The 8,450-nt window shown below is 33.1% G+C and overlaps 1 pseudogene; it reads right to left on the bottom strand.

The window, feature by feature from the left end:
* Positions 1–505: 505 nt before the first annotated feature.
* LOC149249851 (NAC domain-containing protein 54 pseudogene) lies at positions 506–1,838 on the bottom strand (annotated as a pseudogene).
* Between the last annotated feature and the right edge of the window lie 6,612 nt (positions 1,839–8,450).

Below are 8,450 nucleotides of genomic sequence, written 5' to 3'. Positions count from 1 at the left end.
TATAATAACTCCATGATTATTTCGTTTCCCCATAAATTGTACATATTATCAAATTGGAGAGAATCTCCAACCAAATTACCAAATAACTTGGCCATAAGGAAAGGATGTTCATTATGAGTATCTTCATTCTGAGCTGCCTGTGCAACCTTTAGTATTTCGTCTAAAACATCTTCCTCTTCAAAGTAGGCATCAGTTGTATGACTCAACATAGGTTCAATATGATATATGAACTGGTTGAAGCTTAAATCAGCTAAGCCTTGTGAAAAATTATCTATTTTAAACATTGGCCAAAGAGATTCCTGCTCTAATCTTGCACCCCCAATCATAGAACTGACCTGGAAAACAATTATATATTGACATTACTAGATAGTAAACCTTACTTTACAGATCAAATTTGTAGATTACCATAAGTAGGAAAGCTTTACTAATGCCAGGTAATCATCACAAGAGTCTACAGTAATACACACCTTTAAATCATTTCTGGCATCGGTAGGGGATGCCAAAATGTAACTTGGGCTGGAGTCATCCAGTAGAAACTCCAGCCACTAATTAAGAGTAGCACTGTTATCAGTTATATCTTGCAGTCTCTCAAATAAAGTTTCTGATCACAATGTAGTATCTGCCTGGATGTCGGCCTTTTCCTGGTTCACTTGTGGGTAGCTTTTGTCTGACAGATCTTCAACATCATCAGGTTTGGTCATCTTATCAAAAAAGGAACTATTCATTACTGAAGGAAAAGCATTCCTCTGTATTGGTGGTTCATTCGAGCTTCCAATCCTTGGCTCTATTCCATTTTTCTTGAAAACACGGCATAAAACAAAAGAATCCTGTAAAAGTAAAGAAAATCATCATCAAGGGTTGCATCAAGGAATTACTCTAACGATAATTGAAGCAGACAACAGAATGAAATTCTCTAACAATAATTGAAGCAGACAACAGAATGAAATTTTCGCCTTGATAAATGGCATAAGGATATCGTTAATTATTTGATAGAACTAATTCAGAAGAATACTGGGGATATGATAGCAGAAATTAATTGCAAGATATAGCTTAGGCTGAAGGATGAAAACTTGAGAACAAAGCCTATAAACACTGTTGGTCACTGAAAACCACATAATGCACAGATACATCTCTCAGCTTGGCACATTGACAAGAGAAAATAATATTAAACAGATCAGTGACAAATCAAGGCTATGATAATTGTTGAAGAATAAAAAACCCAAAAAAAAATTTCTTGGTAATGACAGTTGCTTGGAATTTCAGTCAAAATCATTGTGCCTAAGTGTGAGCAAGGAGTGATTCCAACCTCCAGCTTAAACTAAGAAAAATATTCTATACTCTTCTCAAACACTCTGTTTCTATAAGTAAATAGAATTATTGTTAATATTTTTAAAATCCAGCAGGAAAGGCTACTGAAAATTTTGATTCAAAGAGTATACAAATAATAGAGAGACTATGATTTATGCTTTAAAGTTTATTTAACCCCACTCTCTAGTTTTATAAATGGGCAAAGAAAACTTAATCCAATTCAATCAGGATACCTGAACACCAGCTGCCCCTTCACATTGTGTCTCATCTAGACGATATTCATGCATCACCCAATCTGTTCTTCTTCCCTGCGGTGCACGCCCACCATAGAAGACTAGGGTCTTCTTTGTTCCAATCATAGATGACTTCAAGCTGATTTTCTTGTCCTTTCCACTTCCAGTAGCTTTCCAGTAACTAGCTTCAGTGGCCCTATTTGTGCGTGTTACATTGGGATACTTCTTATCCCGTGGACTGATAAAGTACCATTCTAAATCTCTGTTAGGCAGGAAAGACTTATCTGCAACAGGCATGAAAAACGAGTTAGATTTTGAAGTAGAACTCTTGTTACATCTAAAACTATTGTCCACGCCTTAAACTAGACTAAATTGCCATACAGGATATTTGTAAAAGTTGTCATAAACATCATGCATATTCTAATTCCAGGTTCACATGTAATTGGCAAGGGAAATGGGACATCCGACATTATATAAGCTTTTCTATTAATATCATACGTTTTTCAAATAAACAATTTGCAGGCATCCCAACCTCAACCTACATTTCGTATCTGATATTTTCAGGTGCTTCTATCCTGCACTAATCCATCTGATGGTTGATTTGCACGCTAAAATCAGACACCAAACATCAATAATAAGATGGTTAATGGATATTTAAGGCTAAAATCAGCGCTTCGACACCTCAGAGAGCCTGCACCCAGACTAATTTCACAAATGAACTTAAAACGTTTGTTGGCTTCCAGATATGGCTCTGTTGAAGCTAATTTCAAGAAACTCTATTATATACATGCAAACTGAGACCTGAGCAAGAATTCCATAAACACAGAAGAATAAGTTTAAGACACTGGCTGAGCCAAAGCATAGTGCGCCCAGTGCACACAATTTCCATGAGGAAGAAACAAGGTGCATTAATTTCAGGGCAATATTCAGGAGTTAACTATGCAAAATATTAAGGGACCCAAATATGAAATTGAAATAGCTATGTCTTGGAATTCTAATTTGCTATGTTCAAACTTATACAAATCACAAGCTCCTCATCACTGGGATGGAACCTGAAACCATAGTTACCAAATTCGGCAATTCGGGTTCAATTCGGTGCACGGAATATTACTTTCATGGATTAAGAATCCACGCCTCCGACGAAAATGGGAAAGTCGAGGAATTATCGCTGACATTGTTTTTGAGAAAGAAAACATCATACTCTTAGACAGACGGGTTCTTGGACCACACTTTCATAATTTCGTGAAAAGTCTCGTCCAAAGAACTCTTTTTACATGCAATGAATGAGTGGTTTAATGAGTTAATGTTAGTAAATTCTAGTTTTCAATTTACAGTTAAATACTTTTTCTAGTTTTCAATTTACAGTTCGAAACTTTTTCCAAATTTAAAAAATAGCATAAGAATATGGTTACTAAATGATAATGTTACCTGTCAGTTTATGTAACAAAGAATTTACAGTAAATTTAACAAGTTTTTAATGAAATAATGCATTTATAAAGTAAAGCAAAAAAATATATATGATATATATAATTTGTAAATTTGTAGATTTATTAAATTTAAACAAATATATTTTAAAAATAGAAATATTGCATGAATTATATTAGTAAAAAGCAGAAATACGACTTGAATTATATTAGTAAATGGATTTTCTTAATTAAGATTTTGATTAAGTATTAAAGTATACATATTAACGTTTTTTATTATTTTGAGTAAGTATTAAGTATTAAATTATACAGATTAACATTTTGTATTATACTAAATAATAGATGTTGTTACTATACCTTATAAATCAGAGGTGAGTTTGGTTTGAAAAATAAATAATTAGCATTTGATAATACAAGTGTATATTTTTAAACACTGTTTGCACACACTTAATATACCATTTCATTATGAACATAAAATAGTTAATAATGTAGAATTTATGTGGTTCATTGTAATATATTATTTCTTGAAAATTCACTCTATATTAAATGTCATAATTTGTGGTGCAAGTGGGTCACTGAATCAATACAAAAATTCTTAAAATTTACTATTTTACTTGCTATTCTAAATATAAAACTAAGCTAATTGGTTCAATATATAATTTTATCTGCAATATTTATAATTGAAATAATTTTAAAAGAGTTTTTGTTGTTTTCAATGTTATAATTGTATATTTAAATTATTTGAAATATTGGAATAAGAAGTATACTGTACTGCCGAATTTTTCCCGTATTAAATTTTAAGTAACCAAATTTTTTCCGTATCGAATCGAATTCGAATTCGAACTTGGTAACTATGCCTGAAACCCGGGGGTAATGAAACAGGCGCCATTCTGTAATCAAAATCTCTGAAAAGACTCTACAATAGAATGTACAATACATGAATGAAGGAATTGATGGAAGAAACTCAACCATCAATAATGGAATTTATATCAGTAAAACCCAGCGGCCAAAATCGAAAGTTGGACGTGATTTGAGATGGCAAACAAAGTGAAAGCGAAGAGTAGAGTTTCTACTGTCCTTCAGTTAATTAAACATCTCCATAAAATCTTATCGATTTTTGGCAAAGAAATATAAAAGGTATGGGATTGACTCCCTTTTGTTACTGCCTCAACATTAATAACCGGCCTCTGCCAAGAAAATGAAGGAACATTCAGGAAACAACACTGAAAATGCAGTTGTCACAACATAGGACATGAATCGTTGTGGTTGTTGTTAAAGTCCGGCCACAAGTCAAAATCATGTTCCCTGAACAATCATGGTGAAATGGTTAATTATATTTTTTATTAAATTAAAAATAAAAACTTTGATTAAAAATAAAAGATAAAAGTAATAAAGTAATAAATAAAGTTAAATTAAACCCAAAAAAATATGTGGAACCAAGTGGCTCTTGCATGCAGCAGCGCCTTCTAGAACTTCGGCCTTCAGCTCCAACATCAGCGAAGTGGTTGCCCCTTCTAGACCTTCGGACTTCAGCGCCGAGATGAGACTCTTCATCTGGCTCAGATCCTGCTTATGAAATGGATCTACATATCCGCCAAGCTTTTGTTGTCTGCAAACACATAGATCTCCTCTTATGAAATGGATCCTCCCTATCCGTAAAGATTTTGTTGTCTACAAACACCACCAGTCCGCAAACGAGGTTGATGCAGAGAATAAATCTAGGGTTTCTGAAGGGGTCAAAATGCTTTTGTTGTCTGCAAACACATAGATCTCCTCTTATGAAATGTCTCCCTATCTGCAAAGATTTTGTTGTCCGCAAACACCACTAGTCCGCAAACGAGGTTGATGCAGAGAATAAATCTAGGGTTTCTGAAGGGGTCAAAATGGTTGAGAGCCAGAGCTTGGGAAGTGAAGAACAGTCTGCATGCAAAAGTGTGGAGGGAAGAAGAGCAGAGGTGTGGAGAGACACCAAGCTTAGTGCACTTCGGTTGTGGAAGACAAGTGCAATTCTTGTTTTCCCCAAAGCTTCATACGCAGTGAAATCAGGGTGCTTCAGCCCATCTGCTTTCCTAAAAGGGGAAGGACCTTAAAACATGTAGCTGCGCTTTTTGATTTCAATAAAGAAAGTTACAGGAAAGCCAAGAAAGCCAGCCAGGCTAAATTAAACCCAAAAAAACCATGTGGAACCAAGTGGCTCTTACATGCAGCAGTGCCTTCTAGATCTTTGGCCTTCAGCTCCAACATCAGCCAAGTGGTTGCCCCTTCTAGATCTTCGGACTTCAGCTCCAAGATGAGACTCTTCATCTGGCTCGGATCTTGCTTATGAAATGGATCTACATATCCTCCAAGCTTTTGTTGTCTGCAAACACATAGATCTCCTCTTATGAAATGGATCCTCCCTATCCGCAAAGATTTTGTTGTTCGCAAACACCACCAGTGTGCAAATGAGGTTGATGCAGAGAATAAATCTAGGGTTTCTAGAGGGGTCACAATGCTTGAGATCCAGAGCTTGGGTGGTGAAGAACAGTCCGCATGCAGAAGTGTGGAGGGAAGAAGAATAGAGATGCAGAGAGACGCCGAGCTCAGTGCACTTCGATTGTGGAAGACAAGTGCAGTTCTTGTTTTCTCCAAAGCTTCATACGCGGTGAAATCAGGGTGCTTCAGCCCATCTGCTTTCCCAAAAGGGGCAGGACCTTCATACGTGTAGTCGCGCTTTCTGATTTCAGTAAAGCAGGTTACAGGAAAGCCAAGAAAGCTAGCCAAGCTTATGGAGAATAATAAAGGTGAGGTCGATATGCCTCGTTTGTAGGAAAATTTGATCAGGAAACAGAATTGACGATAATACTCCTTTAAAGAACATTATTGTTGTCAAAGAGGGCAGGATTCTGAAGAAAATTATTGCTCTGAAGGAGGGAAAGACCTCGAAATTTCGTGAGGAGACATGGTCTGGGCAAAGGTGAAATCTCATCCCTCATGGCCATTTGCCTCGCGCCTTCGACTAAAAAGGTGAGCCTCCAAGGCCCATTCCATTTCAAGACCATCGTTGCAATTCTTTCTATATGAAATGTGGAAACATTCTGCCCTGAATCCAATTGCCACTTGAATATGCGAAGCTGGTGAAATGCTTTCCCTCGCCCGTCCCCCCTTACTGGCCAAAGAGAATAGACAAGACCTCCTTCACTCATGCTCTGGATCTTCACCACCTAGATCATCAACGATAGAATCTAAAGAAGAATCATGCGTTCTATCATGCTGCCTTTCCATAATTATAGCCCTGGCTTGCTTTATTCAAGCAAAGTGCCCGAAACCTTACCTAACGTCTGCGATTTTTCGACTCCTCATCATTCTCAATAAATCCTTCTTGTTCTAACCTGCAGGTAAGATACCAAGGCGGTGCATGAAATACATTGCACTATACTTGGGTGGGAACTCCATTGTCGAAAGACTGTAGCATGAGCAATACTGTCGCATTGTTCAATTTTCTGCAATAGATGAGACTACATGCAACGACCATTCAGCGACATGTGTTGCCAGGGAGTTATCAGTGAGAGGAGCCAGGGAGTTATCAGTGAGAGGAGATTGAAGCATAGAAGAGGTGACAGGTGCCCAGAAGAAATGGCAGATGGTAGCTCGCTTGCGCAAAACATTTGTTTTGAAAAACTTACGATAAAGCTGAAATAACATCAGGGCATGTGAGGCTTGTAATAAGACCTTGAATTCACAAGTTTGGTTATAAGTTTGTTTTGAAAAACTTACGATAAAATTACTTGTCCCAGTTGAAATAACATCGGGGCACGTGAGGCTTGTAATAAGACCTTGAATTCACAAGTTTGGTTATAAGTTTCTTACACTGATATTACCAGGGATAAACTTTGGTTAAAATGGCTCAAACACTGAAATTTTATAGTCAACTGAAGAACTAATACCTGGTCAACGCTCGATCGAACGTTATAGTCCCTGTTATGCCGGAGGCAGGGACTAATAACCATATATATTTATCCCAATATGCTAAATTAGGTTTTTGATCCTTTTATAAGCCACAAATGTATATGGAAGTCAAATTGTGGTATCTAAGCTCTCAGAAAATGGAATAGGTAAAAAACCCAAGGGAAAAGTCTTCAAATTTATTGTTTAGTCTACATAAATCATTCATATCACTCTTAAAAAGGTCTTCAAAGTTTTTTTGACAAACTTTCTAATTCCAATATTTATATATTTTTTAAGATTTTATAAAAGCAATCTAGATTATCTTAAACACAATTTTTTATCAAGCAAAAGAATTTAATTTCTTAATATGTAAATTTTTTTATCATGTATAAATACTTTCATATTTAAAAACATAAAATTTAAACATTAACCAATTTAAACTCCATAAATATTTAATAAATTTAAATTTAAAATAAATCTAAACTTATTTATTATTATTATTATTTTTTTTAATTTAAATGTTTTCATATATATAATATGTAGTTATTTATTTATTATCTAATTTAATTTTGTATTATTATTATTATTATATGTTAATTTCTTGACGACAATTTCTAGCGAATTCTACCATGTAAAAATTTGAAAGTTTTTAAAACTACAATACATTGATTAGAAATATACTTGAGAAAAAACTTATAACAATGTTAATATTGAAATCATAAGAACTAATTATATATATAGCCGATTATTTATAAAAATGAGTATTTTTTTTTTTAAGAAATTCCATTAAAGTTACATAAAAAGATAATTTTATATTTAAAAATTATATTAAAATTATCTAACTCTAAAATGTTGTAATCTATTTTTTTATTATTATTACGTAAATTTAACTTTTTTTCAAGTTTTTTCTTTTTCTACTCAATTTTATTGAAAATTGGTAATGTTTTGTTGGGATAATAAGTTTGAGTTACAAATTTGTTTAAGGATTTTGAATATATATATATATATATATAAACACTAATTTCACCTAAAATTGTATCTTTCAAATATAAAAAAAAACCAAAACCTAAAAAAATTAAACGACAACATAAAAAGTACATCTTTAAAATATATGTATTAATTTAGTATATTATAAATAACCTATAAACACCTAAATTTAAAAATTAGAAAATAAAAAATAAAATTTAAAATCATTATTTAGATTACAAATATTTAATAATAATAATAATTTAATTTCAAAATTACAAAAATCAAATATCAAATTTAATATAATACTTAATAAGATAAATCATTCATTTTCCCATAATAATTTAATTAATAAAATTATATAAACTTATAAAACAATATTAATATTTAAGTCACACTAAATATCTATACAAAACCAAATGTATGGATTAAATCTGAGTTTTATTTTATTTCATATCTATAAAATAAATTCTATTAAAGTAAAATCAAAATATTTGGGTTATATTATATTCTATAATATCTTGGGCTTTTAAAATTTAAAATTATTAGTTAGTTACAAATATTATTTAAGAATGATAATGATAATCAAATT

Source organism: Pinus tabuliformis, chromosome 7 (assembly GCF_031772625.1).
Source record: "Pinus tabuliformis cultivar Carrire ecotype Pingquan chromosome 7, CPIR1, whole genome shotgun sequence".
In the NCBI taxonomy this organism is placed as follows: domain Eukaryota; kingdom Viridiplantae; phylum Streptophyta; class Pinopsida; order Pinales; family Pinaceae; genus Pinus; species Pinus tabuliformis.
Note: the sequence above shows the minus strand (reverse complement) of the source record. Positions and strands in the feature narration are given on the sequence as shown.